A 27,794-nucleotide genomic window follows, 5' to 3' on the forward strand; every position below is an offset into this window, starting at 1 on the left:
CTGTAAAATGGTGGTAATGATACTGCTCTCCTTTGTAAAATGTTTTGAGATCGGTGACCAGCTTATGATGATTATAAAGCGTAAGTTAACCAATAAAGAACATACCCCAATTTTTCTTATAGCAGTAGCCAAATATGAACCCTCCCCCCCACCAGCATAGAATACACACCAACAATCTAGAACAGGGGTTCTGAACCTTTTCCTTTCTGAGCCCCCCCACCCCCAACATACTATAAAAACTCCACGGCTCATCTGTGCCACAACTGTTTTTCTGCATGTAAAAGCCAGAACCTGCATTAGGGGGTAGCAAGAGGGCAATTGTTCGTGGCCGCACATTACTGGGCGGGGGGAGGGGGCGGGGGCCTACAAAGCTAAGTTGCTTGGGCTTTAGCTTGATCTTTCTGCCCTGGGCCCTAGCAAGTCTAATGCTGGCCCTGCTTGAAATCTGCTTATGGCCCCTCAATTGAGAGCCTCTGGTTTCGAGCATCAGATTTAGGTCTGATCCTGGCAACACTTACTACCAGGGTTCATACTTATTATTGTGAGGAGTCAAATTGACTTCAACAGGATGCCTCATGGCATAGTAACTACTAGGCTTAGAGCTATGGACTTGCAGGATCGAGCCCACGAGCTGAAGGTTGCGAGTGAGGATTTGAGAACCTCAGATGCTCTCTCTCAATGTTGAACTGTCAATAGTTCCAACCCTGTCGGTCTCAAATGACAATTTTGGACATGGGGGACAGGGAGACCCTTGAGCAAACGGATCTTCCATTACTGAGACTAGTGCTGGCATTTTCAAAGAAATCTAATGGAGAGCAGCACCTGAATTCATGTAATTCAATGGGAGATGGGTGCTTCACTCCCTCAGATACCTTTGAAAACCCTAGCATTAAAAAAAAAGAAAACCACAAAACATACTGATGAGACCTTGAAGAGCACTCACTGAGAAATAGACTCCTAGAAATATGTGACGTGGCTGCATTTGTGGTTTCTCCCCCAGCAAGGCTGTACTATCTATTTTAAGGGTGTACTTTTCTTACTATGAGTACTTTACAGAAACAATATATAACCTGGTACCACAAAGGGTGATTAGGAAGTGCAGCAGAGTGCATATATGCATACCCAAGGTGCAAACACAAAGCTGGAAATTTAGAAGTGATGCAAAAGTGCTAAATTCGATAGGAACTGAAGTCACTGCATTAGACTGAAAACTGTTAGGATATCAGAAGGCTGGCAAAAGCCAAAGCAGATATGCAATAGAGCCAGGGAAGAAAAAGAGTTGTTCCCATTTTGAAATATAAAACAAAGCCTTTTTGTTTTAGAAACTAAATGGATTTATAAGCATATGTGAAAGGAGAAAAAGAACTTACAGATATGGTACCTTTGTTTAAAAGGCAGAAATCACAGGCATCTTCGATTGAAGAGGGAAAAGGAAGGGGCCATAAGACCAACTGCAGTCTGATACACTTCAGTTAATGAATTCAGAACTATGCCAAATAAATTGGTGAAAGAAACCACAGCAGGGTATCAAGTACCTGACAGATGGCAGCAGCTGGTGAAAGACTGTCACAAAACCTTTTCATAAGGTGTAACCTAGATGAGGAAAATTATCAAATGGCAGAGGGCAAAAAGGGAAGTAATAACAAATTTACATTGTTAGCATCAATGAATCAGCCAGTACCAGACAACAAGGGATCAGTGTAATGAGGGTTAAATTGCATGACAAGGTAAGGCATACAGGAATTTTGGGGCGGATTCTCAGTTGGTATAAATTGGCATAGCTCCATCTGCTTCAATTGAGTTATACCAATTTACACCAAAGTAGGATCTGATCCATTTTGTACTGAAGGAGAGACAAGTTAGAAGATATTAAGTTAGGATGTTGGGAAGATATGCTAGATTAATAATGGAATGTTTTATCTACTGTCGACCCTATCTAACTGGCCCCTCTTAATACAACAGAGGATAGCAGTAGCCAGTGCATGGAATTTCTGAAGATCCTCAGCAGATTTTGAGCAAAATTCTGTTCTCAAAAGCTAACATACCCTTGTTTGCTGAGCTCTAAGGGACATTTCTCATATTTTTCCTTTTGTTTTATAAGTTATGCTTTTGAGAAATGTTAGTTGCTGTTTTATTCACTTCTATTTTTGAGTGTATAAGAGAAATATAAATAATGAGCAATGCACCTAAATGATGGCAGGAATAACCTAATAGACCTGCATAGTCATTGGAATATTTAGCACTTGGAAGGGTTTGTGATGGTTGACTTTAGGTCAATGTTGTTACCAGGTTCAGGGCTATGTTGTGCACTTACACCCTGTGCAAACCCAGCAACAAAAGTCAGTGGAGAATTTTGCTTGTAATGTCTTGTACCATAATTCTTCCTTTCTGCCAAAAACAAATGAGAAAGATTTATTACCACCCTCACCCCCCACCAACAAAAACGCCAAACCAAACAAAAACCTCTGAGGTCCCCCTTGTTTCTTACCACCTAGAGGAATCAGTCCTAGTATCCTCATGAAAGACTGGAACAGCACTGGCTAGGGAGAGTCCAAGTTCCAACACTGTGAATCTGCATCCAGAAACCAAGAGCCCAGGTCTCGTCACATGTCCTCCATGCTCTGTCTCCTTCCCGCTCACACAGCATGCTACTTTTGCTCCTTAAGTAGGGCTGCGCATTCTGATTCTTTTCATGGGGGCCAAGGAAACAGAGAGATTTTTTACACTGATCTCACTAGCAGTAATTTCTATGATTTCTTGATGTGAGCTTTCAGTCTCTTCTCCTGCATGCAAGCTGCAAAGACTGGCTGCTCAGCCTCTCCTCTTCCCCATTAACTGGCCATGCTCAGGAATGAATGCCTGAGCCCCAAGCATGCTTTGTACAGTGGCCCTCACACAGGCTTTGGGCAGCTTGGGTGGAGGTAGAAGCCAGGAGAAAGCAGGTTAAATAACCAGTTGCTCCTTTGCTTCTGCTATTTTCAGGGCTTCTCTGCCCTCTTGCTCCCCCAGCACTTAAATTTGTTTGCTGGGAAAATACATATTAGCAGGAATTATGAAGTTATCAGGATATATGGACCAATGGTCAACATTTTTCTTCAACCTATATACTATAGTGGTGGCTCTCAACCTTTCCAGACTACTGTACCCCTTTTAGGAGTCTGATTTGTCTTGCATAACCTCAAGTTTCATCTCACTTAAAAACTACTTGCTTACAAAATCAGACAAATATACAAAAGTGTCGCAGCACACTATTGCAGAAAAAATTCTTACTTTCTAGTTTTTAACCATATAATTAAAAAATAAACCAACTGAAATATAGATATTGTACTTAGAGCAGTATAAACAAGTATGAAATTTTAGTTTGTACTGACTTCGCTAGTGATTTTTATGTAGCCTGTTGTAAAACTTGGCAAATATCTAGATGAGTTGATTGTACCCCCTGGAAGACCTCTGCGTACTCCCAGGGGCATGTAGTGTACCCCTAGTTGAGAACCACTGTACTATAGTGAAGCTTGGAGTATTAACCTGGCAGGAGTTGTACAAAACTCACTGAGGTGGGGCTAATTTCTCTTGAGATATTGATTTCTTTTTATATTAGTATATTGCTGTATCTCTATAGGGCCCTGTGACAATTTATGAATTCCAGTTTGAGGTCATGAATACATATTTCCTTAATTACAAACTCAATTTTGAATGAGGAGCTTATCTGCCTTGTCTTTTTTACCTCCATGTTTGACTGAAACTAGAAGGGATAGTAAAAACAATGAGGAGTCCTTGTGGCACCTTCGAGACTAACAAATTTATTTGGGCATAAGCTTTCGTGGGCTAAAATTCACTTCATCAGATGCATGGAGTGAAAAATACAGCAAGCAGATATACGCACACACACACACAGCACTTGAAAAGATGGGAGTTGCCTTACCAAGTAGGGGGTCAGTGCTAACGAGGCCAATTCAATTAAGGTGGAGGTAGCCTATTCTCAACAGTTGACAAGAAGGTGTGAATATCAAGAGAGGGAAAATTACTTTTGTAGTGTTAATGAGGGCAATGCAATCAAGGTGGATGTCGGCCATTTCCAACAGCTGACAAGAAGGTATGAGTATCAGTAGAGGGAAAATTACTTTTTGTAGTGACCCATTCACTCCCAGTCTTTATTCAGGCCTAATTTGATGGTGTCCAGTTTGCAAATTAATTCCAGTTCTACAGTTTCTCATTGAAGTCTGTTTTTGAAGTTTTTTTGTTGAAGAATTGCCACTTTTAAGTCTCAGAGGGGTAGCCATGTTAGTCTGAATCTGTAAAAAGCAACAGAGGGTCCTGTGGCACCTTTGAGACTAACAGAAGTATTGGGAGCATAAGCTTTCGTGGGTAAGAACCTCACTTCTTCAGATGCAAGACTTGCAACCTGCTGCACCCCCCCTGCCGCCCCAACCCTGGGCTCTCCCCCACCACCCGCACTCTCCTGCTGCCCCAGTCCTGGGCTCCCCCTAATCCCCCACCATTGCCCCCCCACACCTCCTGCCACCCCAGCCCTGGGCTCTCCCCCCCAGCCCTGCACCCTCCTTCCGCCGCAGCCCTGGGTCACTGGTAACTCGCTCCCAGGGCGGGTTATTCAGCAGGAATTTTGGGTGTGCACAGAACACAGACAGGATTGGTTCCCATATGGTTACAGAACTGCAGTAAAGTGGAACAATTTTCAGCTTGTGTGATTGGAGGATATTTGGATGCATATTATAAGACTGTCCTACACAAATGAGGAAAAGTTGAGGTGCCTTTATTATTCTTTTGTTCCACTCTTTCTTTCTATGGGGAATTTGCCAATGCAATATCACTGTCTTCCTTTTAAACAAACAAAAGGCAATGGCTGTTGAAAATAGCAATTCCAGTCCTAATAACCACTGGGAAGCATTTCTTGCTCAATTTTATCCTACTTTTTCTACAGCAAGTTACAGTGGATCAATATATTTGATTTGGGAGAAATGAAGTAACAGCTGCCCAAACTGAGCTTGAGCACTCCTGAATTTTGAGGTGTTCAAATCTGGAAGGCAAGTGCTGGGGGAGGGGGGGCTGTGGCTCCGCAGGGGAGCACGGCAGCATGTATGCAGCAGCGTGTCTGGCACTGTGCGAAGCCAGACACGCTGGTCTGAGTGGCATGGTAAGGGGGCTGGGGGGGGTGGGAGAAAGGGAAGGAGGTTCCGGGGGGGCAGTCAAGGGACAGGGAGAAGGGGGGGTTAGATGGGTCAGGGGTTCGGGAGGGCAGTCAGGGGACAGGCAGCAGTTGGATACGCATGGGAGTCCCAGGGGTTTGTCAGGGGACAGGTAGGGGGTGGGGTCCTAGTGGGGAAGTTGGGAGGGGTCTCAGGAAGGGGCAGTTGGGGACAAGGAGAAGGGAGGCTTAGATAGGGGGTGGGGTCCCAGGAGGGTGCAATCAGGGGACAAGGACCAGTGGGAATTAGATAGGGGGTGGGGTCCCAGGAGGGTGCAATCAGGGGACAAGGACCAGTGGGAATTAGATAGGGGGTGGGGTCCGGGGGGGGCAGTTGGGGCAGGGGTCCTGGGAGGGGGTGATCAGGGGACAGGGAGCAGGTGGGTTGGATGGGTTGGGGTTTCTGTGGAGGGCAGTCAGAGGGAGTGGACGGGGGCGGGGTGGGGCTACCCTCCCTCCCCCCCGTGGAGTGTCCTATTTTTTGAATGTTAAAACATAGAATCCCTACTCACACTGCAGCTCTCCATTCAAAGCAAGCTGCAGCATGAGGTCCCAGCTTCCTCACTCCCTCCCCCCCTTTCCTGTTGGTAGTGGCCAAGGGAATGCTGGGAAATGTAGTTCTTTCCCTGCTCCAGGGCTGGCTCGATAGGCAGGGAGCTAGGGTGACCAGATCACCAAAGACAAATATCGGGACGCGGGGGGGGGGGGGGGGTGGTGACGTGGGGGGGCGTGGCGGGGGGCGGGGCCAAAAAAACCAAAAAAAAAACCCTTCCTCCGCAAGCGCTGGAGGGAGGCCCGGGAGACTCAGGGGAAGCGCGGGGCCGGGGTGAGTGAGAGCCCGGCCTGGCCCCGAGCAGGCAGGACTCAGTTGGGTGGTAGGGCGAGGAGGGGGGCGGCCCGCGGGGCCAGGCGGCGGCTGTTCTCCCCCCCCGGGCAGCGGGACTCGGGAGCAGCCGCTGCTGTAGCTCCCACTGCCGCGGGGGAGGAAGCGGCCATGGCGCTCCGCGGCTGCGGCGCCTCCGAACCCCCCGAGCCGGGGCCTGCTGCGGGGACCCAGCAGCGCGCACGCTGCGCCCAGCCCCTGGCCAGTCGCGTCTGGGCTGCTGCCCAGCTGGTGCTATCCCGCGGCGGCCCCGGAGTGGGGGCAGCAGGCCTCAGCCCCCCCCCCCCGTCCCGCTCGGGTCCCGCAGGGGAACGAACGGGGCTGGGCTGCCGATGCCTCCGCTCCGGGGCCGCCGCGGGATAGCACCAGCTGGGCAGAGCCCAGACGCGACTGGCCAGGGGCTGGGCGCAGCGTGCGCGCTGCTGGGTCCCCGCAGCAGGCCCCGGCTCGGGGGGTTCGGAGGCGCCGCAGCCGCGGAGCGCCATGGCCGCTTCCTCCCCCGCGGCAGTGGGAGCTACAGCAGCGGCTGCTCCCGAGTCCCGCTGCCCGGGGGGGGAGAACAGCCGCCGCCTGGCCCCGCGGGCCGCCCCCCTCCTCGCCCTACCACCCAACTGAGTCCTGCCTGCTCGGGGCCAGGCCGGACTCTTACTCACCCCGGCCCCGCGCTCCTCCTGAGTCTCCCGGGCCTCCCTCCAGCGCTTGCGGAGGGGGGAGGAAGGGTGAGCCCGGGGAAGAGGCGGGGATTCGGGGAGGGAGCCAATCGGGGGAGGAGGGGGCGGAGTCAGGGCGGGGAAGGGGTGCGAGCACTTCCGGGCTCTAGGCTCCGGGGCATTTCCTTGTTTGTCCGGTTGTCCCGACCGCATGTCGGTCGGGACGCGGGACAAACAAGGAAATATCGGGACGGTCCCGATAAAATCGGGACGTCTGGTCACCCTACAGGGAGCTAACAAAGGAACTACAGCTCCCAGGGCCCCCTGTTGGTTCTCAGCTCCCATGCTTGATCCCGGCCACCCCTGCAAATGGGCTGCCCCAAGCATGTGCTTGCTTTGCTAGTGCCTAGAGCCGCTCCTGCACATGATGGCATATATCACATTAGTAGACGTGCAGCTGAATGAGCCCCTGATGGTGTGGCTGATGTAGTTAGGTCCTATGATGGTGTCCCTTGAATAGATATGCGGACAGAGTTGGCAATCGGATTTGTTGCAGGCATTGGTTCCTGGGTTAGCGTTTCTGTTGTGTGGTGTGTAGTTGCTGGGTGAGTATTTGCTTCAGGTTGGGGGGGCTGTCTGTAAGTAAGGACTGGCCTGTCTCCCAAGGTCTGTGACAGTGAGGGATCATCTTTCAGGACAGGTTGTAGATCCCTCATGATGCGCTGGAGAAGTTTTAGTTGGGGGCTATAGGTGATGGCTAGTGACATTCTGTTAACTTTCTTTGTTGGGCCTGTCCTGTAGTAGGTGACTTCTGGGTACTCTTCTAGCTCTGTCAATCTGTTTCATCACTTCACCAGGTGGGTATCGTAGTTTTGAGAACGCTTGATAGAGATCCTGTAGGTGTTTGTCTGAGGGATTGGACCAAATCCGGATGTATCTTAGAGCTTGGCTGTAGACAATGGATCGTGTGATGTGGTCTGGATGATAGCTGGAGGCATGTAGGTAAGTATAGCGGTCAGTAGGTTTCCAGTATAGGGTGGTGTTTATGTGACCATTGCTTATTTGCACTGTAGTGTCCAGGAAGTGGATCTCTTGTGTGGACTGGTCTAGGCTGAGGTTGATGGTGGGGTGGAAATTGTTGAAATCCTGGTGGAATTCCTCAAGGGCCTCCTTCCCATGGGTCCAGATGATGAAGATGTCATCAATGTAGTGCAAACAGAGTAAGGGCACTAGGGGACGAGAGCTGAGGAAACATTGTTCTAAGTCAGCCATAAAAATGTTGGCATACCACAAGGACTCCTTGTTGTTTTTGCTGATACAAGACTAACACGGCTACCACTCTGAAACCTACAAGGGATAGTGACACTGTGCTAACAATGGAGGGCTGTTAAACCTTGATGGTCCTCTATTCACACAGAAGCACCCTTGGACAAAGAATTGGCTACCACCCAGAAGAACCAGTCAGTCGACCTGAGCTGGTACCTAAGCAACAGATCACTTCTGGAAAACTGATCACCTGAGGAGGTGATTGGGGGATCATGTGACAAAATGGAGCATAGGTTATAAAAGAAAGGGTCTCTCAGACAGACATGCAAGAGCGGCAGGCCAGAGCACTGGCGGCACGGTGAGCTGAGGCTATGGGGGAGGAGGAACAGCAAGGGAGGGACCGGGGGCTAGCCTCCCCGCCCTGGAACTCAAGGGCTGGATGTGGCCCGTGGGCCATAGTTTGCCCACCTCTGAACTAGAGCTGTCTATTTCTTGTGCTAAGTAAAATGTAGTTGTGGTAGAAACCTTTGCAAAATCTGTGAGTTAGATGCTTCGACTATCACATATCCCTGGCGTGGTAAACTGTAAACCAGAGTGCCCACATGGCTGGAGCTCTGGGAAAGGATATGATTAAGCTCCTGAGGTGTCAGCACTGGTCCTGAGGGCCTAGAGCAGCTGCACTACCAAATCCTACTTCTGTGAAGGGGTAACAGACCCAAAGATGGGATCCATGAAGAGATTTTGGCGCCTGCCTCACTCCACACAAAATGGCTGGAGGAGGAATGCCGTCCACCTGATAACCTTTAATCCTGTGGTTAGAGCTCTTACATCGGATGTGGGAAATGCAGGTTCAGTTCCCTCCCTCTCTGCCAGATGTGGAGAAGGAATATGAATAGTGGTCTCCCACATCTCATGAGAGTGATCTAACCACTGAGCCATGCGATATTCTGATGTGGTGCGCCCTCAATCTCTCCAGCTGAAACTGTTGCACTCTGTATAAAGAAAGAGTGACTGGAGCAGGGAGACTAGATCCAGGGTCTCCCCCCCTCTAGTATGTGCACTGGACTATAAGTCATTTCCATTCTGGGATCCACACACAGTATCCTGAAGCAGCAAAAGGAACTTTACCAGAGCTGGTAGAGGTGCCCAAGTTGTTTTTTCCCCCCCAAAATATTTAAGCTCATGGGGAATGAATTCACTCAGTTCACCAATTAAGCATTTAAAAAAAAGTTAATAGGCCCATATCTGCATCCCTAGCACGAATGTAATTCCTGATGAGGTTACTGGCAATTTGCATGTACAATGACTGCAGAACCAGGCATACAGGAAGTGCAAAAAATATAATGGAGAAACTAACCAATTCTCTTTCCATGGGTAATACTGTATTCCCCCCCCCCCCCCCCCCCACACACACACCCTCACATTTAATATGCTCTGTTCTACTAATCTTTAACTGAATATAGTCCATGCTCGTTTTCCAGTCCTCACACTATTTGGCAGGATTCTCCCCAAAAGCCTTTTTCCTAGAAAGAGTTCTGAACCTGATAAATATCTGAGAGCTCACTGAACAAAGTAATTTCCACCTCAGGCTGAACGGTAGGCTTTGATTCAGCTGAATGTCCTGGAATTGTACACAAGCGGAGGATGAACAGAGTCATTGAAAAAATTTTGGCATCACTTTGTAGTTCTCTCTGTAACCATATGTAGAACTTCAAGGATATTGTTGTTTAATAAGTAGTTGTGTAAGGCCAGCTCCAAAGACACAGCTGGTGTTTTGACCAACAAAAGTCAAGTGTGAACTCTCAGCGTGACTACCTTGCACCAGTTCAATAACTGGACATTTCTTTAGTCTGGATGTTTGCTGCCACACTTTGTAGACAAACTGCAGTACTGTTAACCTAACAATCAGTTTATAGTGGTACCTCTCCCCCCACCAGGCTCTCCCAGATCAGACACCAAATAATCTGTTCTGTGAGTTGCAAGCCCCTCATGGCAGCCTCTAGCTGTTGTCACAGCAACCCACAACAGACTCCATAGACGCAGCAGAACAAAACCACCCTTCACTCCCTAGGCTACTTAGCAAGCTACAGTGCATGTGCCAAGTGCAAGCAGGTGTTGCGCGCACTGCACCCCTCTGCCTGTGCTTGGCACGTACACTGGAGCGCTGGCGGGAAAGAGAGCCCCGCCGAGCCCTTCGTGCTCAGCGGCAGGACCCTCTGCTATATGGGGCACCGTCTCCGCTCCAAGCTGCCAGGGCGCCGGGCGCCGTGCACCTGGGGGGGAAGGGGGCTCCCTCCCGGCGCCGGCCTGCCTCCGCCCCAGCCAGCCGCCGTGGGCAGGCGCAGGGAGCGGCTAAGAGCGAGCCAGCCCTGCAGCCCGAGGCTCCGTTACGCCGAGCCAGCCAGGCTGTGACCACAGCCCGCTGCTCGCACACGCTGGGGCGGGTGGGGAGGCTCCGCGTGCCGAGAAGTTTAGGGCAACCGCGCGCGGGGCGACTCGGCACCTACCCGGGAGGGGCCGCGCTGCCTCGCCGCCCTCAGGCTGGGCGGGGGGGACAGACGGACCCAGCGGCGGCTGCTCCTCAGGCGGGGCGCGCAGGGCTAGGGGCCAGCACGGCGTTGCAGGGAGGCAGCATGGCGCTGTCGCGCCCCTTTGTACCGCTGCTGCTGTCCGGCCTGGGCGCGCGCCGCTTCACTTCCCGACCCGCTCCTCCCTCCCCAGCCCGCCCCACGCGGAGGCTGAGGCAGGAGCGAAGCTCCTCGCTCCGCGGCGGGAGCTGCCGCCACTCTAGTCCTGGTGACGTCTGTACCCTCCGTGCTATTTATAGCGGAGCATTGGATTTCATTCATGAAAACAGGGCCGGGTGTCTGTGCGTAAGGGAGGAGGGAGGCGCTCCAGAGACCAGCGCCTGCAACCTGCCGCCAGGGCCACCCCCGTGCACAGCAGCCCCTCCAACTCCCGGGCGCATGCACCCACACCGCGGAGCAACAGCCGGCCGGCACCAGGCTCGCCTGGGTGCTGCAAGCACGGATCGTCGTACAGCCGCATCTCGCAACCAGCGCACGCCAACCGCACAGCCCGTTCCAGCTTAGTGAGCCTGCAGCACCGCTTATTGTGCGGGCTCTGTGTAACACCGCCCCTGGGAGCGCTGCACACGCCCCTCCGTCTTAAATGCAAGGAGGTGATCTTGTTTGTAGCTTTATGCCCCGGTTCGTTACTAACCAGGGGAGGTCGCGCTATGTCCTTTCCTCACACGTGAGTTGAAAAGGTCAAGCATTAGTAAGGCACAAACACGTAAATAAATAGATAGATAGATAGAGTACAAGTCTCCGTGCTCTTTGGACGGGCCCTAGCCCTCACCAGATCATTTCGTATTTGAATTTACCAGTATCGGGTGTGATGTTTTGGCTACACCTCTCCCCTTTAATTTTTAATCAACATGTCACTCCTGCATTAAAAGTCTATAGTAAACTGTTCGCAGTGTTGGTCCCAGCATATTAGAGAGGCAAGGTAGAGGAGATTAAAAACAAAAAAGCTTTTGAGCTACACCAAGCTCCCTGTAGCGAAAGCTTGTCTCTTTCACTAGACAGAAGTTGGTCCAAAGAAAGATACTATCTCACCCACTTTGTCTCTATAGTAAATTGGTTAGTTTAAATTTGAGGCTATCAAAATTAATAATATAAATGTAGGGCTGGAAGTGACCTCTTGAAGTCATCTAGTCCATTTCCAGTCCAGAAGCAGGACCAAGTACACTTCTAAACGAGACAACGTAATGAGCTCAGGAAGACCCTGTTAATGGGAAATGATTGTTGTTACAAAACTAGAAGGCACCATGCTAACATGTGGCCCTTATGCCTTAAAGCTGATTATTTGCCCTCCACAAGCATGCAGCCAACACTTGCTCCTAGTAACAGGCATATGCACAACTGTTACAGCTAAAATGACACTTTCTCTATGCTGATGCAAATTTTACTAGGGGAAAGGAGACAATCTATTATGGCAAATTGGAGATTAATGGAAATGGAATGCCCTCTAATAATGATACAATCCGTTTTTGAGAACAGCTTCTAAACTCCTTTTACAAAGACTCTATACTTTAATAGGTTAACAATACTTGCGTTTGGCTTTAGTGAACTACATTTTTCAAATGCTCAGAAACCAAACTCACATTAACCAGTCAGGCTATAATACTTTTGGACAGAGCACAGTTATGTCAAGCAGCTTCATAGTCTACAATTTCATACCACAGGAAGCTGTAGTCCTAGACTAGAATGAAATGTTACAAATATTAATGATGTTACTTTACTAAAGACTTGTCTACACATGGAGTTATTCAGGAATCGCTACTGTGCTTTAATTTCACATACTAACTTTCTCACAATAAAACTTTAAAGTGTAGACAAGCCCCAATTCGGTACCTGACACAAATGGTAAAGAAAGAGCCTGAATTAAAAAGAGGCCTAAATCCTACATACCATCATACAAGTGTAAACAAATATAAAGGACTTGCAGTCAACTCCAAATGGTAAATCATGAGTCATAATAAAAAAAATCATGAAACTGCCTTAAAATGAGATTTAAACTAAATTTTTGCCTTTGGGTTTTTTTGAGTTATAGGGTTCACATTTGCAACCTTTTCTCTGCAAAGGGCTAGACAGTTACTTGTTTGAAATAAAATCTGAAATTATCACAGTCACACTACTCCAGTAGCTGGGACTTGAAGAAAAAACACTGAGGCCCAAATCCATGAAGGGACTTTGGTGTTGCAGCACCGAGTATTGCAGCACCTAACTTTCAGGTGTCTAGAAAAATCACAGGAAAAACACTCCAATCCACAAAGTCTGGGTATAGGAGCTGAGGTGCCTAACTATGAATGGGGAAGAGATACATGCCTTAGACAGCAATCTACAAAGCCAGTATATTAGGTGCCGAACCACCTAAGCTACCCAATAGGAGATGCCATCCAGAGGGGAATGTGCTAAACCCCAACCCTCTCATAGAGATAGGTGCCTAGCTCTGCTTGTGATCCACAAACTTGGGGAAGATTGGCATTTGGCCACCTAAGTTGTGTGTAGGGGCCAAAATGAAGAGCTCCCTTATAACCTTTAGCCTACTGGATAGGGTACTCACCCAGGATGAGAGAGACCCCCTCTTCAAATCCCGCCTCCTGAAGAAGAGTAGGGATTTGAACAGGGATGTGCCATCTCTCAGGTGAATGCTCTAATCACTAGATTAGTCATTCTAACTCTTTCACTGGCCCAGTTACTTCAATAATTGAATAATTAAATATTAAAGTGAAACAACTTCAATAGGACAGATTGGAACATTATGAGGTGGGTCTCCCTCAAAGCCTAGGAGCACTCACCTGAGAGGTGGCAGAGCCCTGTCTAAATCCCTTCTCCCCCTCAGGAAAACAGTGGGGGAATCTGTTCTACATCTTAGCTGTCTATTCACAAATACAAGGTGTATGGGGAATGAACAGGAAGTCTTAGTACATGAGCAAAATTACTTAATTGGCATCCAGAGCGGTGTAATTTTACTTATGATACTTTTTTGCAATTTGGCATTGAGGCTTTAACTATGTGGATAGATCAAAATCATTACTAATCACATCTCTTCTTCCTATGTTCAGGTAATAGGTTGATACATTCTCCATTAGACTTTATCCACTAAAAAAAATTATAAAGAGAATGAAAGTCCTGGATTTTGTTTAAATGTGTTTAATATATGTATTTACATAGATCCTTCAAATCATTTCCTACCAATACACCTTTTGTATCAATTGGTTTGTATTCAGAACTTTGTCTTTCCTACAGCAAATGCTTACGCATTCACAATTAGCCTTCTTTTCAAAACAGTTCTGTATTGCATGCAGTCTGCTGGCAGTCTGAATTTTCTCCTTTATTGGAGTCCTAAGGACAGAGCTCAGCATTTGATCTAAGTATGCTGTTTTTATTCAGTGACGTCAATAGCTATTTTCAACTGATTACAAAACGAAGTAACCTGGTTAGATACAGATGTATCAATTTTCCGAGTACAACATGAAATTCTCCTTCAATTATCAGAGACATCAAAATGTGTGACACATACGTCTTTTCCATTTATGCCCAGCTGCATTACTGATATTCTGAAAGAATAGTACATTTTGCAATTTATGATTAACAATTACCATATTATTTTTAGGAATTACTTAGTAAATTCTAAATAGAGTCCAAGATTGTGATGACTTGATTTAGAATTCAATAGTTCCTCAGATTCATACTGGAACTGTAGTATCAATGAAACAAAGTGCCACTGTTTTCCTCTGAAGAGACTTTCGATTTCCTTTCCACTGGTTTTCCATTCCGATCACCACATTGTCTTGATAAAGGATACTATTGGAGCTATAGTTTATACTTAGAATGTGCATGCTGCAGTTTTGAACCTGTAGCAAAGGGCTGTGCTTTAAGAAAGCTCTAAATGTTAGTCTAATCACCTCTAGCATGCCAACTTCGAATTTTTTCTCATTTAATCAACAAACTTTAAAGGGGCGGGGGGGACACTACATCCCAATTCCTCTTACCCACATCTTTTATGCCATCAAAACTCCTCCTGCCATCTACTCTTCTACATTCCAATTCTTAAGTACCCCCTACTGTTTTATTTCTAAATAAAGACTGGGATTCAAATAAGCCTGAGACTGTCTTACTATGAGTAGGGCTTGCCATGAGCCAAGTAGTTAGCCCCGGGAAGTCCGCCTCATACAGAATTGGCTGATTTAACCACTTACCCAGGGCCCAAATGTCCAATCTGTACATTGGGGAGTTCTTACTTGCCCCAGTCCCATCTATTTCTGAGGGGATTGCACAACCTGGTGCCGAGAAGGAAGAGAAGTAGTTTAAAGTGGTCCAAGTGAGTATAAACTAGGAATAATGGAATGAATTAAGCAAAAAACATTTTTGGCTGAATATCAGGAACAGCAAGAGGAACAGCTGAATGCATTATGTAGTAGTCTCCCAAGAGAAGCAGTGGAAGAGACATTGCTCATCTCATTTAAAAACTAGACTGGATAAAGCACTGGAGAAAATACATTGTATGGCCTAGTCTTGCATTAGTACTGGGTGTTTTGGGTAACAGGTGAGCACGGTCTTTGATTTCTATTATTTTTAAGAGATTAAGATGGAGGCCGTGCTGTACCAAATCAATTGTCCATCTGCCAGTATATCATAATAAAATACTGTATTTTATACTGCTCTATTACTTGCTCATTCAAATATCTGCAGTTTTTAAACTGCATAGCACCACACTTTTATATTTTGTAATTATTAAACAAAATCTCTAGTTAGAAATTTTTGTGTTCATGCCGTGGCCATTTAGACACTGGATGATCGCAAGCATTATTAGTTGATGGATCACGTTAGTTCAAGTTCTGAGTAACAAGCATCAGGCTAGTTTGAGTGTTTTCCACTCAAAACATTTGTCATTTTGCCATTTGCCTAGGAGCAATTTTGAAAGCAGTTCCACCAAAGCACAGGGAGGCCATTCTAAATTTTGGAAGGGATGTCTATTGTATACGTTTTCAACAGTTTCAGTGACTTTTCATTGTATGAGAATGTCGGATTGCGTTAATATTTTTATTACTGTATTATGAAATAAAAACTGTTGGAATACTGTATTCCTTGTATTCCTTGTTACATTAACTAAAAATAAGTCTAATAATATGCTTAATGCAATAATTAAAGCTTGCCAGCATGAGAAGAATTAAATTAATTTTGAAGAAAATTTTTCTTTTACCCAGTCTGTCTTTCAGCACTATTCTTGTCCAGGGAATGATGTGTACAGCACTGATGTATTATAATAATTCTGGATTACCATTTCACAGGAAAACATGCACTTCTAATGGCTACATATATGTGAAATTATGATCCCAGTGACTTTCTTACTCGGGCAGAATTTCCACTGACTTTGTATCTAGATTATTATCCATTCATCTATCCCATATGTAGTGCTGGTAAGAAATAGCATTTATCATATACTTTTTTACCATCTATTCTGAACTTTGTTCACTAATCCATCTCTGTCAGGATCTCTTCTAAACATTCCAAACTTCTAAGCAATTTCTAATAGATGTCTTCTTAAAGAAAAGAACAAAGAACAATCTCTTAGAGAAGCACTTCCTTCTCCCTTGACATCCTTGATGTGGGCTGTCCCCACATAATTACACTAGCCAGAGGTGCAGGTAGGTCAAAATTCACTCCATACCAGTGGCAAATTTAAGGGGCTGATATTTTGGGATCACTTTGGGCTGGAATTGGGAGTTTTTATATTACTGGAAAGGGGGAGCTTCCCAGTGGGCAACACAGTCCTTCTTCTAACCCTTGATTCAAGATGTTGTGCTTTAAAAACAACAATATTATGACTTGAAAAGCTCTTTCAGATAATTTTTAGAGATACCTAAAATGCACTCATTTTCTTCTTCAGACCTGCATAAATGAATGCATTGTACTAAGAGAGCCTAGCTTTACAGGGGGATGGATATGAAATATTGTCAGTACAAGATTTTAAAACTGAAATATTTCTTGAAGAGTGTTCCTGGTAAAGTGTGTTGACAGGCATGCACACATGGAACTAGATAGAAATCTCTACATATGCATGCCATTGCTGCCCAGGACTTGCTGGTATTCTGATGCTGTATACAGATCACTAGCACAAATATCCCATAGAACTCTTTATATGAAAGGGAGGGAGGTGGGAATGAATGGTCTGTGAAAACTAATTTTATGGGCTTTGTATCATTGTTTAAGGGTAAGAAGAGTGGCAGATAACCATATCTTGTTATTTTCAGTATACTAAACTAGCAGTGCTGGATTAAATGGTAGAATCAAGGACAGCTTAGTCTAACTTTGTTAATCTTTGAGAAACAGCCTAGTCAAATACGATTTACTCTACAGCAACTCTGCATCATAGGCTACAGTATGCTGAAATAAAAGCTTCCCATCATGTTTTAGGGTCTGACCCAAAGCCTGCTGTAATGAACAGAAAGACTTAAATAGATTTTGGATCAGGCTCTAATATTTAATTTTTAAAAAAATCTGAGGTATCAGTCACACCATGCAACTCTTACAATATTTTGTTAATGAATGAAATAAGCAAGATTATGACATTTAATGAATGAAATGTATCAGTGTTCCATTGGTGCCTTTCACTTGTTTTCCTAATGGAAGTGCTGCATTTATTTGTTTATCTAAATTGTTTACAATGAAAGTATTTCTCTAGTGCCTTATTTATCTCCTGTACACCCTTGATATGTTATAGACAAGAAGCAATATTTTGGCTTTAACCTTTGAAGAGTCTCTGTATTTAGAATTAAGCCTGAAACTCTTACTATGTTGCTCTCTACACTTCAGCTTTGTCACCACTGCCGCGCCACTAAAAGTTGTGCACTGTAGCCGCTGTTTATTGGCTCTCCTGCCGACAAAAAACTTCCACCCCCAACGAGCGGGGTTAGCTTTGACAACACACTGTTCACACTGGCACTTGTCGCAGCAAAACTTTTGTTTTTCAGGGGGCAGGGGGTTAAACACCTCTGAAAGACAAAAGTTTTGTCATTCAATTCCAGTGTAGACATAGCCTTTGGGTATCTTACTTGTGAAGATGTTTCAAAGCACCAAATTAGACAGCCAGTGAAGACCCAATCTGTATTAAGGAGATTCACACCAGTTTAATTCCATTGATTTGGTTATACACCTCTACCTCGATATAACGCTGTCCTTGGGAGCCAAAAAATCTTACCGTGTTATAGGTGAAACCGTGTTATATTGAACTTGCTTTGATCCACTGGAGTGTGCAGCCCTGCCCTCCCAGAGCACTGCTTTACCGCATTATATCTGAATTTGTGTTATATCGGGTCGCGTTATATTGAGGTAGCGGTGTACCAGTTCAAACTCCTAATGTACACAGTGCACTAGAGCTAAATTTGATAGGCTATTGCATTGAATTACATTGCTTTGCAAAGCCTATCTGTAGTAGGAGTTTGCCCCAGTGTATCTACAGTGCTCTAGTCACACAAGTGGCAACTTCCCTTATGTAGTGAAAGCCTCAGATCACACACTTCCAAAGACAAAATCATACGTTACCTCCTGCAACAACATGCATTCATTTCCTTAGCTGAAAGATCTTATACAAGTTCTTCCAAAACTGAATCATTTATATGAATTTTAAGGACAGAGATTTCAGAGTAGCAGCCTTGTTAGTCTGTATTCGCCAAAAGAACAGGAGTACTTGTGGCACCTTAGAGACTAACAAATTTATTTGAGCATAAGCTTTCGTGGGCTACAGCCCACTTCTTCAGATGCATAGAATGGAACATATAGTAAGAGATTATATATACATACAGAACATGAAAAGGTGGAAGTAGCCAGTTTTGATGCAGAGATGCAGTTTTAAATGCTGCACTGTAACTTTAGTATTAAATTAAGACATTTTTCTGTGTAAATTTCTAGCAGTACTCCTGTTAAGTTTACTGTTGGCAAGCACTGTGCAAGTATTCTTGCGTAGCTCAGTGTCTTGAGTTCATTTGTAACACTATTGCTTTGTCTCTTGAGCTTGATTTCTAACACTATTGCTCTTTCATGGCTTCTGCCAGAGATAAATGAGAGGTATACAATGCATACCAGATTGTTTGATGTGGGGAAATATTAACTTAAAATCAAGGATGCCATCTTTTATGGCAAACATAACATATTGTTATGCTGGAAAATGTTCATGGCTGCCATCAAGTGAGTCATTGATCTATAGGCCTGCTTAAAGCAGATGGGTAGTCTAGCCACCCTTCTTTTCAATCTAAATGGAAGAAGCAATTAAGCCTCTTAATGGGGAGAGATAGCAGGAGACAACTGAAGCTACTGCCCAAGGCAATTGACAGGGCTAAACTGTGTGGCCTAAGCCCTAAGGGATTTCCCTGGGACTGGTTGCAAATGCAGGGACTAAGATTGCTTGGCAAGCTGTATGTGTGTGAGAGGAAAAAGACAGCAAGAGAAACAATCATAAGCTCCTTGGGGCACATGACTCGCTGGAAAGGCAGACTTGGAAGTTGTGAGCAAGAAAACTTTGTGTATATTCACTGTAAATAAAAACAACTGCACCTAAGAAATGCCTAACTTGTACCAATTTCTTTTCCTCCAAGGCTCCAAATAGTGGCTTACCACTCAGACCAAAGGGACAACAGTATGAAAGAAAAACTGCTCAAGCCAATTGGTAAGGTCAGACAAGTTTTAGATGTCTAGATCTGATTTTAATTTAAGGCAGCTGGTTATAATGTATTGTCAGGTCAGCTATTCTACAGCTACTATATATACACATTTAAATCAGGGTCTTAAAATACAGGACTTAGTCCTGAGCTTATGAAGTAGGGATCTGACTTACAGCCAATGTGGTGGAAGTGCTGTGTACCTGTAATAAAACTGGGAGCTGTGGAGATGGTTGGGGAGCTCATGCAAATGACTCTCTCTATTCCGAGCCATTCTTGCACCTGTGTCATGAGCTGTAGAGGTTATTACACTCTTGGGGCTGCAGTAATACCCATGGATCTGCTGCAGGAAGAGAGGAGGAGGCGAGGCTGGGATTGTAAGTTTTGTGCACAAAGAATGTACTTTTGTGTATGCATGGTGGCACTATCCTCCCCCCCTTCTGATTACTATGGGTAGGTATAATTACCAGAAAGGGTACTGTTTCTCTCCCACATTGATGCTGCCATTTTGTAGCCATCAGCCAAGTGCATGTCTCTTCCACTGTGCACATCTATGTAGTCCCCAAATTTTATTGACAGCTGGGTGAAGACCCCACTGCTCTGCAGTGCTGCCTTCATCATCATCTCCAAAGTGGGGGAAATGCAGATTAGGCAAGGGATTGAGTTTGAGAAGTACTCTGCTACTTTTGCATGTGGATGATGGGGGTGGGGGCAGAGGAAGGAGAGAGTGTTATCCATAATTGGGTAGCTCCATCCTTAGCTCCACATTAAGGCATGAAGCATTACTGCAGCAATTATGGTCTCCTATTTAATTGTGTACTTAGGGATCTTTAACCAAATCATAATAAGTGCTCTAGCACCATTGCTCCTTTACTAGTCAGTCCTTGGAAGTCACACTGATACATTACTCTGTATTATGCTAGTTATTTACTCCTAAAGTTACAGAATTTATAAAAATAAGCCCATTACAGTACTCTCCAAATTCAGTATAAAAAACCCCAGAAGTAAACCGAAAATAAGTTAGCTACATTGAAAATATTAAAAAAAAACTCTTAATAGCACCATCTGCCCCACCCCTGCAGGCAAAAATGCCAGAGAACAGGTATGTTTTATGATGTGTTTAAAAATCTCAAAAACATCACTAGGTGCTTTTCTTTACAAAAAGATAGATTTGGACAAAAAATGCAAACAAACAGTTAGGAACAGTAATTGCCTGCAAAAATTTACTAAGCTATATTTGAGTTACAAGTGCAAACCAAATACTTTCCCCCACCCCTCCAGCACTCTCTGACTTAAAATACTTGAAATGCATTTATTTTTCACATTAGGTCTCTAGCTGCAATTCATGTCTATGGCTGAAACACTATTGTACTGTTATTGTAAGAGAAATGTTGACAGTACTTTATAGTGTTGCTAGTGGAAACCACTATTGTAAACACACAAAAAAAGGAGGATTAAAGGAGTCAAATTCATCTCTGGTGTATTTCCAGTGGAGATAGTGTTGTTGCCCCACAGATAAATTTGGACCAGTGTCACTTTCCAAAGAGGACTGAAAAGGATTTGTTGAAATGTTTCCATGGATTCCTAGTTATTTAGGGCCAAATTCTGCATAGAAATGTGCATGCATGTGACACAGCCAGGAAGACGTGTCTCTGATTGAAGACCCAAGCCTGGGGTGTGCCACTATTGCAAGGAACCTGTGAAATCACAAGAACTGCAACAAATGGCAGTATGAGAGGGCCACCGGACTGCAGCAAAGAATGTGAGCTATCTTCCTTTCAGACTGAAGGGAAATTGAAGGAAGCAATCAAGCATGCATGTGTGGCCGTAAGTCTGAGTTGGACTTTTCAGGAAGTGCCATCCAGGTGAAAGCTATGAGCATCTCTGATTCTAGGCTCTTTTGGAGGTATGCCCAGCCTCTCGAATAAATGGTTAAGTCTGGGACCCAGGAGAAATGGGTCCTGTGTCATGCCAGCCAAGCAATTTAAACCCAGGCTTTCAGAGATCTCCATTAACTGTGTGCTCCTCTTATTGTGAATACCAAACTTGAGATTGCTAGTGTCTCATTTTTAGAAGTGTTGAGTACTAACAATCCCAGTTAAAATCAATGAGAGCTCTGGATATACTGTGCCTCTGGGGAAAAAAATCTCAGATGCTGGGTGTCTTGAGTTGGGCTTCCAGTTATTCAGATACTCAGAGTTAGTTGAGTATCAGGGGGTAGCCGTGTTAGTCTGTATCTACAAAAACAACAAGGAGTCTGGTGGCACCTTAAAGACTAACAGATTTATTTGGGCATAAGCTTTCATGAGTAAAAACCTCACTTCTTCGGATGCAAGAGTTAGTTGGACACTTAAAACCTGTGACCATTGTCTCTCAGTGCCTTAGTTCCCCTGATACCAGACACCTCTGTGTTCCTGGGGAACCAGAGTGCAGTATCCAGCCAGACGCATGAAAGACACCACCACCCCCCAGCCTCTGCTTAAACCAAAACCCATCAGAAGAAGAAAACTTGCAGAGAGCAGTGAAGGGCGTTGGGAGACACACCTAGACACCTCCTGACAAGGGTGACAAGATTAAGACATCTCCATTAGCATACAGAATGGAGAGCAAAGACAACTCCCCCAGCCTCATCTGCATGAAAGATGGGACAGGAAGACATCTCAATTTACATACAGAATGGAGAACAGAGAACCACACTGAATTCTGGGACCAGAAAAAGCAGGGAAGCACTGCATCCTGGAAATCTCTGCTCCAGATGCTAATGAACCTACGCCTGCACACACACCCAGCTCAGCAGTTATCAGACCAATTCTAGTAATGAATCCTTAATTGATATCCAAATACTGAAGCAGCCTAGTTGCATTGTGAGCTCCCTGGAAGAAAACACCACCCATAACCCAGAGTGATCAGCTCCTATTGTCTAGTCTAAAGAAAACCCTTGAGTCATCAGTTTACCTATAAACAAATCTAGTGTTCTCCCTTGAATCATTGTAATTTCTTTACAAAAATCCCTACTCACCCTCTAGTCAGGGTTCTGATGCTTAGACGCACACTGTGCATCAGTTCCACTGGAACTCCATCTCCTGACTGATCGTGCTGGGAGCTCTGCCTGTCTCCAGCATTCAGAACCCTCAGCTACCACCATCATCTGGGAACCCCGACCAGTTCAAGCCTCATGGAGTGGGTGAGACCCCCCCCTCTCTGTTTTCCTTTCTACCTTAGGTATTAACCTTTAATTATGTATGTTATGTTGGTTTAGTCCTCCTTGTGTAGTTACTACTATTATTCAAAAAATAACTTCTATGGTTAAGTTAGTTGCTTCTCTCTCTCTTGCTGAACTTTACTCTTTTGTGTTTTTAGCTTCCCCCATTCACTCTACAGCAACGCTTCTTTTACCTAAGCTAAAGATCCCTGCAGCGCCCAAAATACTGTGGGGTTTGCTCATCGAGTAGGTTACTGCCAGTACAATTGTGTTGAGGGAGTGGGGATAGGGACGTGCTAAATTTGGGACGCATAAGGGTAACAGCTTGAAAGTGCTGCTTCCTCCAGCCCAGTGAGTCCAGAGATATATAAGGGGTCAGCTTGACAGTGCTGATTGACCCGGTCCGCTCAGAATTGCTCTGTTAATGTACGTGTGGGTGTTCATCCGGTTCTGGGGTGGGAGTAACCCACCCCTAGGGACCCTAGGTCCTGCAGGATAGCTCCATTGGGAGGGGACTTGCAGAAGGGAGAAGTAGAGCTCCATATGTAAACACAAGTGACACAAGCAGTACATTGACAGGATTACAGAACCCCCTTCCCCAGAGGAGTAACCCGAATAAATGAGCATACCCCAAAGTAATGGGCAAATCTGGTAACACCCCATCTGTCAAACGGGGTTAGTATTGTTCCCCTACCTATCAGTGGTGTTGTGAAGATAAAATTCAATCTTGTTTGTGAGCTCAGATACTATAAGCGTCATAGAAAAGCCCATGAAGAAGTTAATTCTGTATTCAGTACTGGGTTTGGATAGCATGCAGTAAGGAAGGCCTGGGGCTATCCATCGAATGATGGGGCATAAAGAGAAATACTGAACAACTTCACAACTGGTCCTGTACACATAAGGAGGCAAAGGTCCCATATAACATAGAATGTGATCATGTAATTAAAGACTACATTGTAATGCATGCCTGCAAAGGGCCAGAAATAAGGTTGCACAAAAAAACATAGTTCTGATATTTCCTGACCTGAGTGCTTGAATTTGTAACTCTAATGTTCTGTATAAAATGTAATCTTTGATATATGCTCTACAAACAGTAAAATCCAAAGATATGAATGAGTAAATGGACTATTTCTGCTCTCTGAGACAAGCAGTTCATGAAAATAAACTGCTTAAAAGCAATATTTTTCTACATTTTGCGCTGCTAACCAAGAAGTCCTTTTGAGACAGAAAATGAGGATGGAGTGGAGAACCCAGCAATGAGTATGTATCTAGTAGGATCCTTTGAGCTGGCAAAGAATTTTATAGGAAGGGAGAAATTACTACAAATTTCTCCCTTGCAGCACCATAATAACTAACTTGATATTGTTAATTGAACCATTTGCCTTAATTTACCTTGATAATTAATTCCATAATGTTGAGAAGGCTCCTATGATATTTTAATAATAATTCATACTGTCATGTTATACATGTATAAAAATACATATTGTTTGCAGGAATTTCAAAACATACAGGAAGACTCTGTTACAAATTTATATTTTCTAACTATAAAAATGTCACCACGGATGTGCTGGGAGGGGCTCTCTGGGGCTTTAAGGTTAGATTTTAGCTACCAATTTGAGGGTTGAGCCAATGCATATTGATGACAATGAAAAGAATTCCATTCACTTCAGTAGGCCTTGAATCAGGCCCTGAATGCTGGATTTCCCTGCTTCTGGTAGAATGCACCCTGAGGGTGGCCCCGTGCCCGGTTTTCAGCCAGAAAATCTAGTTGAAAAGGGGACCTGACAGTGTCTGCTCAGATCTACTGACCGGACACCCAAAGTCTGGTTACTGCGGGTGGGAAGGCACCTGCCCCAGCTCCTACTCAGCTGGGGCTGCCTCCTACCTGCGTCGGATGGCTGCAGCTCCTAGCCCTGGCAAAGCAGGCAAGTCCCTCCTGACCTGGGTGGGGGAGGGGGATAGAGGAGGATGGGGGAGGAGTCTTGGGGGAAGAGGTGGGGCAGGGCCTGGGCCTTGCAGAGGGGAAGGCGGGGTAGGAGAGATTCTGGCACTCCTGCTGGAGTGTCCAGTTTTTAAATATTACCAAGTTGACAACTCTATATTGCTTCATCATTTCTGCCAGAGACTATTTACTCCTAGGGCTTATAAAAATACTCTTGAAGAGCAGTTTCTTTGCCATGGGAACACATCAAGTGTTGTGTGTGTCTGTGTAAAATTCCCTGAAGGTAATAACCCCTAGACACATTCCTGTGCTGGATGCCCTGTGGAAGTTTTTCACTTACAAAAGAAGTGATATAAATATATAAAAGTTAATTGTCTTGGTTCTATTGCACAGAATTCTTTTACAGTCCTGTATGAATTCAAATATTTTCCCTCCTGACATGTTTTAGTAATGTTCTATTCATATCTGTTGTGCTCAAATATACATAGAATATGATTTAAATCTCTTTATATACTATATATTTGTTTATTCATTCTGAACATATAACAAATAGAGAAGACTGAGGGACTGAAAATGATCTTGTTTTGTTAATTTTTTAGGAACAGAAGAGGGTGTTTTTGGTTGACTAGCTCAGACTATATAAACACAGTGTGAACAATGTGCCAACTACTGACTCAGTGCGCAAATGCTCCCTATTCAGGAATGTATCTTCTGCAGCATTAATCTGCTCCCGTGTGCTGGCTGGCTCCCCTCCCTCCCAACCTCTCTGACAGATTGCTTCTAGCCATGAACACACATCTGTACAGGGAGGTGTGGCTGCATCAGAGAGCATGTGTGGATTTAGATACCAGGCTTGTCCTGACCCTGGGGCCATGCCCATCACATGCCTCTGCAGATTTTTGCAAGGAAGCAAGTATTTCAGTGGACAATCCCACCCTGCACTCCTACTTTCAAAAATGGGATTTAGGAGCTTTTGAAAATTTTACCCTAGGTCAAAAGCCACTAAACTTGGGAAGCTGTTTATTGTGCTAACTTCACAAAAATGCAGAACCCTTATCTATTTTTTTTTTCATTTAATGAAGAATTTAGAATATACCAGTTTCTGATTTTTTTTTTTTAAATGCAAGAATGATTGATTCTGGGGTTTGTTTGTTTCTTTCAGTTAAACTTTTTGGTATAAGCAGCTTTCCAACATAGGATCTATCTATGTTTAAGACATTTGAACAAGGATTTGCTGGACCTAAAGGTAATTGTAACAGACGTAGTGATAAATGAAATGAGAAGTTACTTTTTTCTGGTAATAAGTCTATACTCACCTCACCAGAAGAGAAAAGAGTGTTCATATCCATTGTAACAGCTTGTTCGAAAGTGAACTTGTGTTAGACAACTTTTCCTGCGTTTCTTTACTGTAGTTCTCCTAAGAAAAAACGAATGCCATAACTTTTACCATGATCACACTAAAATAATAATATTCATATACAATACTAATGACCTTTCTTATGGTTAATTTTATCTTAGCAAAATATGTCTGTTCACTCCTCTAGGTGAATAAACAGTCTTTCAAACACATTCAGTATTACAGGTTGACCCAATGTCAATGTTAAAGCACTTTAACCACTCATTCCATCTGCGCTGAAGAAACCAGTGGTAAACAGATGGGCTTTGGAATGCGACCTGAAGGTTAACACACTCAAGTTCTGTTGGAACAAATTTGCTTTCTGTGGGAACTAAGCAATGAAGTGAGCATCTAGACTCTGGAGTATATTTTTCTCTGGATTTGCCTATGGAATATTTATTGATGTAACAGCACTGAGAAGAGGCTAGACAATGTAAATTAGTGACATTACATTGCATTTCTAAATCAAATCAAAAGAAAGATGTATGTACTCCATGTTAGTATTTTCTATGGAATCCATCATTGTAACATCAAAGTGCTGCACAGGTAATTAGATTTTTATAGGCCAATCTCTAGTGGACTTCATGGAGTATTCTGTGCTTTATCCACATCTTTGTAAGGTGCCTATATATTTAACTCAAAGAAGAGGTTTGGCATCATGCCCCAAAGGTGGCAAGGCACCATATTAGTCTCATCTTCTCTGGAATTTGGCTCTGAAGAGATAGGCTGCTGATTGTACACAAGCTCTTAGAGCATCTGCGTTTCTTCCATCTTTAGCCCTAGATGCAGTGAATTACAGAAATGCAGCCTAGAGGCGATAAACATATGGATTACTGTCACCAGAATCTCATCTAGGAAGAAGAATTAAAATCTGTTAGCAGACTAAATATAGAAGACATCACTTTCACTCCAATGCTACCCAGTTACGAAGGTTCAATGGGTCAAACAGAGGCTTCGTACCAGTTTGACAAATGGATATAAAGGGCAGGCCTCTTTAATAGAAGGAAAGGACAGAGGCTTGCTTAATATTTCTAATCATTTCAACTATCTAATCTGCAACATTTCAGTCTAGGTAAAGTTTGAGTCAGCTGTTTCTGATCCAAGTGCTCATCTTCTGTAGGCAAGTCACATGCTTGCGAAGGCATAGGTTGTGTCCATGGAAAGTTAGGTATATAGCTAGATGTCACTGGTGTATTATTGGCAGTGGCATTAGTGGCATCTCACCACTCCTCCAAATAATCTCATGTAGACCAACTGTGCAGTGTACTGCAACCTCTCCTTCTCATGACTCCTTGACTTTAATGTTCAATCCTGCCATCTCTCCAAAGCTCTACTCTAAATTTGCTTCTTTGAGGTGCATATTTGGCCCCTCTTAAACCCTTCACTGATACCTATTGTCTACAGATAAAGTTCCTCCATATCTTACTCCTGAGGGAATTCTGCTCCAAAATTTTTAAAATTCTGCGCCAAAAAATTAAAAATTATGCACACAATATTTTAAGATTCTGCAAATTTTATTTGTCAATAAATAAATGTGGCTCCAGCATGGCAGTCAAGAGCACAGGCCACTGGCTGCACTGAGGTGGGAGATCACCCTGAAGCCCCCACCTCCCCCAGTACAGGGATTTGGCAGTGAGGCTGCACCTGACCCTGACACAGTGCAAGGGCTGGGCCTGCCCCACAAACACCCTGGGACTCTGCCCCTCTGAATCAGGTGTGGGTGGGCAGGTTTATCCTAGCAGGATCCAAGTGTGGAGGAGTTTAGTGAGGGGGATCCAGGTGTGGGGCAATGTGGGGGCAGGCGGTTCAGGACATCTGGATGCACAGGGGCTCACTGGAAAGTTCCAGGTGCAGGGGCAATGGGACTCAGCAGGGGACCCAGGTGAAGGTGGTTGGGGCTCGGGGGGGGGGGGGGGGGGGATGGGGTTCTGGGTGTGGAGGGCCTAGCGGGGGGGGGGGGGGGGTCCGGATGCAGAGGGGAATAGAGCTTGAAGGGGTGGGGGTCCAGGTGCAGCTGGTTGGGAT

At 44.8% G+C, this 27,794-nt stretch overlaps 1 protein-coding gene across 4 annotated transcripts in view; it reads right to left on the reverse strand.

Moving 5' to 3' along the window:
- Positions 1 to 27,794, reverse strand: part of RHOBTB1 (Rho related BTB domain containing 1) — a 74,899-nt gene that overhangs the window by 41,521 nt on the left and 5,584 nt on the right. For 2 of the 4 annotated variants that reach the window (XM_054033909.1, XM_054033906.1), the window contains exon 2: positions 25,690 to 25,790. The gene's annotated coding sequence lies outside the window, so the exon portion shown is untranslated. Of the gene's footprint in view, positions 1 to 10,509; positions 10,769 to 25,689; positions 25,791 to 27,794 lie in introns of those variants that run through there. The other 2 variants (XM_054033907.1, XM_054033908.1) reach the window with 2 other exon arrangements.

The sequence above is a fragment of the Malaclemys terrapin genome, chromosome 7 (assembly GCF_027887155.1).
Source record: "Malaclemys terrapin pileata isolate rMalTer1 chromosome 7, rMalTer1.hap1, whole genome shotgun sequence".
Taxonomy (NCBI): domain Eukaryota; kingdom Metazoa; phylum Chordata; order Testudines; family Emydidae; genus Malaclemys; species Malaclemys terrapin.